The sequence below is a fragment of the Canis lupus genome, chromosome 22, assembly GCF_003254725.2.
Source record: "Canis lupus dingo isolate Sandy chromosome 22, ASM325472v2, whole genome shotgun sequence".
Classification (NCBI taxonomy): Eukaryota; Metazoa; Chordata; class Mammalia; order Carnivora; family Canidae; genus Canis; species Canis lupus.
The window spans coordinates 31044915-31057488 of NC_064264.1; the positions used below are offsets into that span (position 1 = coordinate 31044915).

At 36.9% G+C, this 12574-nt stretch overlaps 1 protein-coding gene and 1 pseudogene across 16 annotated transcripts in view; both read left to right on the forward strand.

Moving 5' to 3' along the window:
* SCEL (sciellin) overlaps positions 1–12574 on the forward strand; it is a 297125-nt gene that overhangs the window by 116961 nt on the left and 167590 nt on the right. The gene's annotated exons all lie outside the window — the stretch shown is intronic.
* LOC112655755 (heterogeneous nuclear ribonucleoprotein A1-like) lies at positions 681–1933 on the forward strand (annotated as a pseudogene).

Consider the following 12574-nt stretch of genomic DNA (forward strand, 5'->3'; position numbering starts at 1 on the left):
TAGATATAAAATGATAGGTAACAACCACAATGATTACGGTCTGTACTTTTATCTTTACCCAAATGTGATTTTAAATTGGCCTTTCTAGGGTTTGCAGTCATAAAAATTTTTGCTATATATGCCACTTTAGATATATTGATAAACCATCTACCTAAACAACCCTATTTCACTAATGAATCTCTTTCCAGCACTTGGAGAGTCAACCTCAGGCGACATGTGCCATTGTTACACTAATGGCTATAAGGAAGATGATACCATTTACATTGCAGAAATTATTTCTCAAAGTGAATTTGCTATTAACTGGTATGCCTTGTGATCCCTGGGTGGCGCAGCGGTTTAGCGCCTGCCTTTGGCCCAGGGCGCGATCCTGGAGACCCGGGATCAAATCCCACGTCGGGCTCCTGGTGCATGGAGCCTGCTTCTCCCTCTACTTGTGTCTCTGCCTCTCTCTCTCTCTGTGTCTCTCATGAATAAATAAATAAAATCTTTAAAAAAAAAAAAACTGGTATGCCTTGGATCAGCATAACATTATGTGTTGCAGCAGCATTTACATAGTTTGTAGCTTTTTGAAAATAGTATCATTTCCTAAAAAACAAAACAAAACAAAAAATTGCATGTAATCTATTTAAGAATTTGGTGATCCTGGCATAAAATATACTGAAGTCTCCAAAGAAGACTAAAAATATACCCTTGGTAGATCTGTTCATAGTTCAGTGAAAATCTATTAGACTCCTTTCCAAGGACAAAAAATATGTTTGTAGTCCTCCTTTCTGTCCCTGGACGCCACTGAGTAAGCATTGTTAAAATCTCCCCTCCCACTGCTGTCATGTCTAAGTCAGTCTCCCAAAGAGCCTGAACAGCTGCAGAAGCTCTTCATCGGTTGTTTGAGTTTTGAAACAACCGATGAAAGTCTGAGGAGCCATTTTGAACAATGGGGAATATTTACAGACTGCATGGTAATGAGAGATCCAAACACCAAGCACTCCAGAGGCTTTGGGTTTGTCATGTATGCCACTGTGGAGGAGTGAATGCAGTCATGAATGCAAGGCCACACAAGGTGGATGGAAGTGTTGTGGAACCAAAGAGGGCTGTCTCAAGAGAAGAAGAGAAGATTCTCATAGACCTGGTGCCCACTTAACTGTGAAAAAGATTTTTCTTTTTCTTTAATGTTGGTGGCATTAAAGAAGACACTGAAGAACATCATCTAAGAGATTATTTTGAACAGTATGGGAAAATTGAAGTGCTTGAGATCATGACTGACCTAGGTAGTGGCAAAAAGAGAGGTTTTGCTTTTGTGACATTTGATGACCATGACTCTGTAGACAAGATTGTCATTCAAAAATCCCATACTGTGAATGGCCACAACTGTGAAGTAAGGAAAGCCCTATTGAAGCAAGAGATGGTTAGTGCTTCATCCAGCCAAAGAGGTCGAAGTGGTTCTGGAAACTTTGGGTGGTCGTGAAGGAGGTTTTGGTGGGAATGACAACTTTGGTTGTGGAGGGAACTTCAGTGGCCGAGGTGGTTTCGGTGGCAATCGAGGTGGTGGTGGATACGGTGGCAGTGGGGATGACTATAATGAATTTGGTAATGATAGAAGCAGCTTTGGAGGTGGCAGAAGCTATGATGATTTTGGCAATTATAACAATCTTCAAATTTCGGACCCATGAAAGGAGGAAATTTTGGAGGCAGAAGCTCTGGACCCTGTGGTGGTGGAGGCCAATACTTTGCAAAACCAAAAAACCAAGGTGGCTATGGTGGTTCCAGCAGCAGCAGCAGCAGCAGCAGCAGCTGTGGTAGTAGCAGAAGGTTTTAATTACTCCCGGGAAAAAGCTTAGCAGGAAAGAAGATCCAGAGAAGTGACAGGGAAGCCAAAAGTTACAACAGATTTTGAACTCAGCCAGGCACAGTAGTGGCAGGGCCTAGCTGCTGCAAAGAAGACATGTTTTAGACAATACTCATGTGTATGGGCAAAAAACTTGGGAACTGTATTTGTGACTAATTGTATAACAGGTTATTTTAGTTTCTGTTCTGTGGAAAGTAAAGCATTCCAACAAAGGGTTTCAATGTAGATTTTTTTTTTTTTTTGCACCCATGCTGTTGATTGCTAAATGTAATAGTCTGATCATGACACTAAGTAAATAAATATGTCTTTTTTTAAAAAAAACAAACAAAAACAAAAAAACAAAAAAAAATCTTTGTAAAAATAAAACTACATCTTTGTAAGCAGGAAAATATTAACTTTATAAAAGCATGACACACCTTTGGGATATTTGTTGGATCTTCCAAAATTAAACCTTATGTATAGGGAAAAAAAAAACACTAGAGCAGTTTATGGCATAATATAGTTTCTCTCTTCCTCCATTGGCAGCCAATGGAGAGAATCCTTTACAAGCCAATGAAGAGAATCCTTTAGCACATGATTTGATCTCTGCATGCTGTGATGCTATCTGTCACATTCACATGGACAGGACTTCCAGAGGAGTGGCCCTTTTGAAACTAACAATAAGACTTCTGTTGGATGAGAAGCCTTTTTGGTGCAAATCTTTTGTGCTAAATTGTGTTTTTTGAGACCACAGAAAGGTACCCCATTCACTCCACGTTAAAGGGCAGGACACCCTGAGGATGCACACTTTAGGCTGCTAATGGTTATGGCACAGTAGTGGATGAAGTTGAGGAGCAGTGCATTTTCTAATCAGCTGGGAATTAATGGAGCCCTTGCTCCTGATGAGGGGTGATTGTTAGCAGCAAGATTTGACACAGGAAGCATAATGCACGGAGAGCCTCTCTGAGCTGAGCAAGGCAAGAGGGTGGGGAGGAAGCCAAGAAGTGGTGTGAGAACCAAAAACCTTTTCTCTGCTTAAAAAATTTTCTAAGCCTGGCACTCATGATCATTTCCAACTAAAAAATAGTCTTTTAAAAAAAGTTTGATCTAGCCAAAGTCACAAGATACAACCAACAGTTCCCTATTTGCCTTTCTTCTAAATCTGTACAGTGATGCAACACTGCTTATCTTCTTGCTTAAATTCATCACAGGCAATGAAGTTCTGACTTTCCTGGCTTTGAGCCGGAGCTGGCTCTGAGTGAGTGTTGCTAGGGCGAAGGTTGGAGCGCCAAAGAAGTGATGAGTAAGCTATTAATCTTAACTCTGCTTGCCTTCTCCATGCTCACTCAAACTGGAATGGATCGCAGCCCTTCTTGTTTCTAGGGCTCACCAGGGGGTTACTATTTGTTAAATTAGAAAACAGCTTTGTCTCTGGGAAGAAGAATTTGGCTGCAGCCCTGATCATCAGGCCTTCATCCACTCATTGAGTGTGTACACTTTTGTGACACTCTCCACTGTACTGGTATTGCCCTGTGCACACAACAAAGTTCCTGCTCCATTGAGGGCACATGAGAAGTTGGTCTCTAGCTTGCTTATTCCCATTAATATGTTCAATCACATTCAATCACATTGTTTTTCATTACTTTGAAGCTCTTTCTATTCTCTCTTTGTGCTTGGGACACCCACACTCGATATTTTGCCTGAATTTTCTCAACGTATCTGCCTCTGACTTTTGTCCTCTCAGTAGCTCATTTCTACAAAATCCTTCAAATTTTGAATTTTTGAGAAATCGTAGTGTTTTTGTGAACTTGCTGAATTTGATTCCCTTTTCCTTCCTCCCTCTCTCCTTCCTTCCTTTCTTTTTCCCCCTCCCTCCCCTTCCTTCCTTCTTTCCTTCCTTCCTTCCTGCCTGCCTTCCTGCCTTTCTGCATTATCTTCTTTTAGGTATAAATTGTACAGTAATACTTTCAATGTGAAAATTGCAATATTTGTCCCAGGGTTCTTAGTGCTGCTATATTCACAAATTTAGTGACTTGAAATAATATAATTTTATTATCGATGTTTCTGGAGGTCAGAAGCTGGAATGACCTCACTGGGGTAAAACCAATGTGTCATCAGGGCTGTGTTCCTTTTAGAAAGTCTAGGAGACACCTGCTTTTTGCTATTTTCCACTTCTACATTCTGCCTACATTCCTTCTGTGATGGCTTCTTCCATTGTCAAAGAGAGCAGTGGCTAATGAAGTCTTTTGCACTCATCACTCTGACTTTATTTCCCTCATCATAGCTCCTTCTCTTATGCTTACACTCTTGCCTCCCTCTTTTCACCTATAAGTACCCTTGTTACAAGGGTCCATTACATTGGATTTACCCAGATAATCCAGCATAATCTCTCCATCTCAAGATCCTTGATTTAATCACATCTTCAAAATCTCTTTTGCCATGTAAACAATATATTCATAGATTCCAGGGATAAAGATGTGAAATATTGAGTGGGGTAAGGAGAAGGTTTTCTACTTACTATGGACCTAATGGGCTCTTAAAAATAAGATTCTTTATTCCTTTCTGGTTGAAATGATAGCTATATCTAACCTAGATTCTGAATCTCCAGATCTTGGCACAAATGCTTGCTCATCTTCTCTGCCTTAAGTCCAGTAGAACAGTATCTGATGTAATACTTTTATGGGAGAGTGTATTCCATTATATACGAGAATGAATTCTTTATGTGTGCAAGTAATACACATTTTAGTGAGCTGAAAATGAAGTTGACTCTGCAAAAGTCACCTTATATTTTGGCACTTTTACAACTATTTTCAAACACTCGATCATTTTAGTAATGGCATATAAATACTATTTTTTGTCTTATAATACTTCCCAACTTTTTTCCTTATGTTTTTGTACTTCATTTTCTTTTTTTTCCAAGAAAATTAGATGAAAACCTTATAATATTTTCTTGGAAATAAAAAGATATGGTCTATAATGATGGCAATGATATAATTAGCATTGTTCTATTGAAGTGGATTTTAGACCAGGATGATTTATAAAATATAGTAAAACATCAATAGACATCATTTAGTCTGCTGTCCCTTTGTGTTCATAGGAATAAAATGTCACTCTTGTCCTTGAAGAATCCATAGTTTACTAGGAGAAAGAGATCATGCACAGAAGAGAGAATTAGCAACCTGTGGGAGCAAGACTCATACTAGAAAATTAAATAATGTGATTCAAATTCTGTTAGTAGAGGACATTTAGACTTTAAACATGCAAAGAAAGGTATTTCCTTGGAACCTGAAGGTGAATGTCACTTTCTTAAGTTTGTATTTGGAACAAAGGAGGTTAGCAATTACAATACATTTTGAAATAAAATGTCTAATTTTAAATATCTTTATATTTATTTACATATTTCTTCTTGATGTCATATTAAAAAATTTGGTGATGTTAACAGTAGGAAACAATGTATATAACATTATAACAGATATTTCAGAGATTAGAAAAGAAAAGCAGGGATCCCTGGGTGGCGCAGCGGTTTGGCGCCTGCCTTTGGCCCAGGGCGCGATCCTGGAGACCTGGGATCGAATCCCACATCAGGCTCCCGGTGCATGGAGCCTGCTTCTCTCTCTGCCTCTCTCTCTCTCTCTCTCTGTGACTATCATAAATAAATAAAAATTAAAAAAAAAAAATTTAAAAAAAAAAAAAAAAAGAAAAGCAATTAAAATATGTATCTTGATTGTTGGGATTTTTGTTTATATAATACCATTGAGTGTCTATCCCCCAAGGGAGTATGGGTGACATAGGTTTTGTGGAGGAAGAGTAAGAACAAGATAGTTCTTGCTCCTGATGAATGGGGATGACAGGCAAGTTCATAACATTAATTTAATCCAAAAAGAATATAAATGTATAAATCTTAGAGACACATATACAATTACATATGGTAGTGTGGAGATCATTACATTAAGAATTAGTTGTTAGGAAAGATGAAAGATTAAGAGACTAAGAGTTATTGAGTGACTGCCCAAAATGCCCATTTTAAGAATAAATCCTTTTCCTTTAACATATGTTGTACTTATGAACCCCTTTGATGTTCCATTAGTATATTTATTCAGCAGAAGATGTGACTAGATTTGTGACAAGACCATATGATCATCTTCTCTTGCCTCTGTCTATTTATTCTGAGTTGACTTAGATTGTAGTTTTGGGAATAATCTTATTTGATCAGTGTAGAGTTGCATTTCCTATCTCAAAGGATTAAAAATTTACTCTGCATGTAATATGGCTGGAATTGGGTTGAGGACACATTAAATATGGTTATAATTGCTGGGGCCAGTTGGCTGTCACAAATGAAGATGATTGAGAACCACTATCTTGTGTCATGAGCTCTGCATTGACTTGCCTTTGCCAAATGATGCTTTATCCCCCTTTGAAGCATGCTTGGTGCTTTTGGGTGAACAACAAAATTCAATAATAGTAATTCCAATCATGTTGGTAGATGGCTAGTCAGTATTTGTGTCTATATGACACCACAATAACTATCCTTATTGTTGTTTTAATTTCTTGAATTTGTTATTTTGTTATTTTGGCACAGAAAATCTTCATAGTGAATGTCATGTTGAAAATTAGCCAACTATATAATACATGCTGGATAGAACTTTAAAGTGAACTTTCATTTGGAAATGAAGACTACTGTGATGAACTGAAGGGACCATGGAATACTATTGTCCTGTGGCTATGAGGTCTACTGGAACCCTGTAGTGACACATACAGAAGCAGGAGAATGATGGACCAGCATAACTAAGTCTTAGATTACTTTAAGACATGAATGTCTGAATGACATGAACCCAGTAATATCAAATACCATTTAGGAAGAGAGGTGGGCTAAGTCTTTGCAGTTTGGGTAATAGATAAGCTGAGTCAAAGATTCCAAAAGCTTTTTTAAGGACTTTATATATATAAAGATTTTTTTTCAAATTAAAAATATCCCAAAAGATTTTGTATCCTTAAAAACATACTGTCATTTCCAAATGGGAAACAATTTTTGCTTTTAAAAATAGGCTTGGAGTGCCTGGGTGGCTCCATCAATTAAGCATCCAACTCTTGATTTTCACTGAGGTCATGATCTCAGGGTTGTGAGATGGAGCCCCACGTGAGGCTCTGTGGTCTGCTTGGGATTTTCTCTTTCTCTCCCTCTCCCTTTACTACTCCCCCTGCTTGTGGGTGTATGCTCTCTCTGTCTCCCACTACAAATAAATAAAATATTTTTTTAAAGGCTTAAGTAACAGCCTCAGTTGTTTATTAGGTTGATCTTTTTCATTTCAGAAACTTATTTCCAAGGCAAGGTATTGTATTTGATATTGTTTGTTCCTCAAAGAATTAAAGGCTCAAAGGAGACTAGGGCTAAGAGCAAATGGCTGACACATAGAGGCAGCTGAGACCATATGACTTGTGTGAAAGTGGTTTGGGCTTCAATTGTCCAGACTAGTTGTCTATTTAATAGAGTATTGTTCAGTTTCTTCCTCCTTTTGACTGGGTTCACTATCAGTATGGCAGAACTGGAATGACTGTCAATCTGATCAGTGATTTACTGTGGTCAGTCCATAAACTCAAAGCATGACAGGAGACTAGGAATGTTGGGGCCTTTGTCCTGCCTTTGTTTTCCAAGTCTGACTCCTGTGAACTCTGGTCAAGTCACATTATCCTTCATAATATGGAGCTACCCTTAGACACTGAACTTTCTTTGGAAGTGATTAGATAGTCAAAATCGTTCGGAGCCTTTATGTGTTTGGTGTCAAAATTTAATGCATAATATTATCCATTGTTAAGAGAAAATTGACATGTTAGAAGCACAAATTGATGCTAATTTAGACATATTGCTTTAAATGTCACAAGGCATTCATGCAAATATTTTGTAAAAATTTTGTTTTTGCTTAAAATACTTGGGGCAATTAATGTGCTTCAGCAACCTTTGGTTTTACATATCCCTCCCTTTACTCTGACTCTCCTGGCCACTTGGCTGTGCATCCTTTCAGCACTTCTGTACTAGAGTGAACTTGTGGGTGCAGTACTTCCTATGGGTTTCCACATAAATAGCAATTATTTATTGATTGATTGATTGATTGATTGATTTTTAAAGATTTTATTTATTTATTTGTTCATGAGAGAGAGAGAGAAGCAGAGACATAGGTAGAGGGAAAAGCAGGCTCCATGCAGGGAGCCCAATGCGGGACTCAATCCTGGGTCTCCAGGATCACACCCTGGGCGGAAGGCGGAGCTAAACCGCTAAGCCACCCAGGGATCCCCTATTTTTTATTTTTTTATAAATAGCAATTAGATTGGAGCTTGGGTTTTGTAAGATACACAATTTCTCCTTTTTATTTTATTGCATTGGAGAAATAAGGATAATATTTACCTTGCAGATTTATTTTAATAACATTCATAAATATGTAAAGTTTCTATGGCTTAGTAAGTGCTCAGGAAACTGACTAGAATGTATGTTCATCCAGGGAAATGTCTGTGGTTTTTGTTTCCCTTTAGTGTGGATATTCAAAAAATGTTGCCAAATAAGAGACTGCTCAGATGCAAACACAAGAGCACATGCTGAAACTGCCTTTGAAAAAGCAAGCCAGCTGGCTGCTCTAGACAAACTCTTAGGAAGAAAGCCTTCCTCATCTAATTCATAGATGGGAAATGGAATTGCCACGCCTAATTGCCTTGCTTATTTATTTATTTTTTGTTTGTTTGCACTATGTATTGCTGAATAACTGTGACATTAAGAAGAGGGTGCACCAGGGAAGTTAGGGGTGACCTTTCATGAAGCAGATGGTTATAACCATCTCTGTGAAAGAGCCTAGAGATGATTCCATGCAGGAAACACTCTGTATGGGTGCTGTGGCCTCTGGCAAGCACAGTTGATAATCAGCAAGTATATGTGTGTATTACTAACTTAGCAGGTGTGTGTGTGTATCTCACATGAATATGTTCTATATTATAGCTCTCTCTCTCCATATATATAGGGAGAGCATGAAACACTGTGGAAGTAGGCAACCATCAGTTTGTTCGTTGTTATTTATAGGATACTCTTCTGCTTTTTGTTTGTTTATTCATGTGTTTTGTTTTTTGGATTCCACATAAGTGAAGTCATAATGGTATTTGTCTTTCTCAGGGGTGGAGGTTGGGGGGATGGGCAAAAATAGGTGAAGAGAAATGGGCCTCCAGTTATGGAATAAATAAGTCATAGGAATAAAAAGACAACATAGAGAATATAGTCAATGATATTGCAATAGTGTTGCATGGACAGAGATGATAGCTACATTTGTAGTGAACATAGCATAACACATAGAGAAATTGAATTACTGTGTTGTACAGCTGAAACTAATATAACATTGTGTGTCAACTATACTCAAAAAATAAAAAAAAGACAAAAGGAAAAGAGAATAAAGAAAAATGTGAAAATAAGTGAGAATTTCTGTCTATGTATCCATCCATCCATCCATCCATCCATCCATCCATCCATCTATTGTCAACATTTATTTTCAAACTCTTTATGCTCTCTCCTGTATTGCAAGGCTGGAAGCCCAAGAACCCTATTTTCCAGACTACTTTGCTTTTGGTTCTGGGTATAATTTATGTCCTGTCAATGAAATGAAATTATGCAAGATCCTGAAGGTAAAATACAGGCTCAGTGAAAGCATATCTGAAAAAAATAAAAATTTCTTTGCAATTACAAATAATAATTTTCCTAATTTATTTTTTTTTTAATTTATTGGTTTTATAAGTTTGGAATTGTGAACAGAGACCTTTTCCCCCTTTAAAGCAAGAAGTAGCTGTTCAGCTTTTGCTGCAATGATTGAACACTTTATTAGACAAAAAGGGGAATGAATTTTTCCCCTTTAGCTGACTTTTTATGTTACATTGTTTGAGAGATTGAGCACAAAATTTTTAAACAGATGACAAGGCTGTCACCTTTGAGTGGCACAAATTTAGTAGCAACAGTAGAGATTTTATTATGATTTCTTTAAAGTACAAAACCCCAAAGTTATTCCTCTTCACAATGAAATCACATTGAGTGACAATGTTAAGACAGTGATTGGGAGGAGAGGTGAGTATGAGGAAGGCAGTATAATTTTCATTTAAGGAAATAGAGCTAGACTTGTGGGAAGGTAATTATATGTATTACTGAGCATTGTGATGATCCTCCCCTAAAAAAAGTTCATCTCCAAGAAGCATTCAGTCAGGTGAGCTATCAACTAGATCTGGCCTTTGATAAATACATCCACTTTAATAGCAATCCCTGAGATGAAAGGTGTGGATTCTTTGAAGGAATCACAAATTCATGGCACTCAATCTATGTAGTCTAAAAATATGAAATGAAAACTCTACTGTGCTACCTTGAAAGCCATCAAATTATACTAGAATCTTACTTTTAGACATGAAAGGAAGACACACATAGGACATAGCATGTTACTGATTAATTCATCCCATTTTTTATTCCTAAAATGATTTTAAGCAATTGTCTATGATAGGAAAGTACTGCTTCTTGGCCTGATGTAAAATGAGGAATTGTCCAAGATGATACCTAAGGTGTCTTCCATGTTACACCTTTTATGAGAAAATCTGGGGAGTCTGTCCTTCAAAAATTCATTACAAGGGACTATAAGGTGAAGTCTTAATTATAAATCTGCTTATAGACCTAAAACCATTCTAGAATCTACCTGGTATTTGGACTGTTGTGATTCTGAAGCTTACATGTATTCACAGCATCTTGTAAACTGAATTCCCTGGAAAATTAGGAGACAAGGATTTATTCTCTGTTCTTGTTACTAACTTGGTGAATTTGGCAAATGCTTGTCACCTTTCAGTGGTGCAAATTTAGTAACAGCAGGAGAATGTTTTATTACAATCCCTGTGTTACATGAATTCTAAGAATAAGTTTGATGATTTGGAGGGAAGGTAGTTGGGAGGACAGTTTACTTTTCATCTAATGAAGTAACATTTAACTTGTGAAAGGTAATTGTAGTATTACTGGAAAAAGTAGTTTCTTTGCTGACAAAATAGACTTCCTTTTGAAGCAAAGGGTGTCAGTTTTATCTTGTAGAAAAATTTTTCTAGCTAATATGTTATGGGATTGATTAATTGATTGATTTATAAAGATTTTCTTAATTAATTCATGAGAGACACAGAAAGAGAAGCAGAGACATAGGCAGAAGGAGAAGCAGGCTCTTTGCCAAGAGCCCAATGTGGGACTTGATCCCAGGACCTTGGGATCATGACCTGAGCCAAAGGCAAAACACTCAACCACTGAACCACCTAGATGAGCCTAAAAAAAAACAAACAAACAAACAAACAAACAACAACAACAACAAAAAAACGATTTTAAACAACATAATTCACAATAACCAAAAAGTAGAAGTAACTCAAATGTCCATCAACAGATTAATGAAGGAACAAATGTGATACATACATAAGTGGAATATTGCTCAGCCTTAAGAAAGGAGATTCTTACACATGCTACAACATGGGTGAAACTTGAGGATATTATGCTAAGCAAAAGAAGCCAGTCACAAAAGGACAAATATTGTATGTTTTTGCTTATGCAAAGTACCTAGATTAGTCTGATTGATAGAAACAGGAAGTAGAATGGTGACTGTCAAGGGCTAGTGGAGAGGGAACTGGAGTTAGCTTTTAATTGGTACTGAACATCAGTTTGGGAAGATGAAAAAGTTCTGGAGATGGATAGTGGTGAAGGTTGCATATGAATGTACTGAAAGCTATAGCATTGTAAACTTAACAATGGTTAAAATGGCAAATTTCATGTTATGTCTATTTTACCCCTGTTAAAAAAATAAATTTAAAAAGAAAAAAAGTTTAAAATGACTTCAATTGCATCTTCACATTTATCCCTTTTTCTAATTTAAGAGGGAAATAAGTCCTCTTTATCCAGAATTCTGTATCTCTGCTGCTTTAAGGCTGAATAAAATATCACCATTGGCTTTTTGCTCTTTTTAAGATGTCTTAGTTGGTAGGCCATCAGTTTTGAGACACATCTTTGTGGCTTTGAATTCAGATAAAATAGAGTTACATCTAAGTTGCATCTTGTGTTTGTTTTACAATAGTAAATATGTAAGGTTAATTAGGAAAAATAATGTTACCATCTTGGAAATTTGCCTTTCAGGAGATTACATGAGTGACAGTTCATATTAAAGATGCCATATTACTATATCCTCTTGCTGAATGTATTTTAAAATGTATATTTTGACATCAAGCTAAAGATGCTTATAAAATATTTTCTTATTTGTTAAAGGAAACTCCACTTATTGATGATATGCTTCTTGTTCCCCTCTGAATATTTGACCAAATATTTCTGTTCTTTTATCTTTTTATGGTGCTTATAGTAAGCCAATAATGCCCTGAAAAAGTTGTTTATTTTCCTATTTATTTTCTATAATAATTATTCTCATGGGGATCCTGGGTGGCTCAGCGGTTTAGTGCCTGTCTTTGGGCCAGGGCGTGATCCTTGAGTCCGGGGATCGAGTCCCACGTTGGGCTCCCTGCATGGAGCCTGCTTCTCCCTCTGTCTGTGTCTCTGCCTCTCTCTCTCTCTGTGTCTCTCATGAATAAACAAATAAAATCTTTAAAATAATAATGATAATTCTCATGAATATCTGTATCAAAGTTTCATGCCAATAAAACTAATGTGAGGATAATTTTTCCATTTTTAAAAGTAAAATTACAATGATCTATCAAGTATTTTAAAATTCAGGT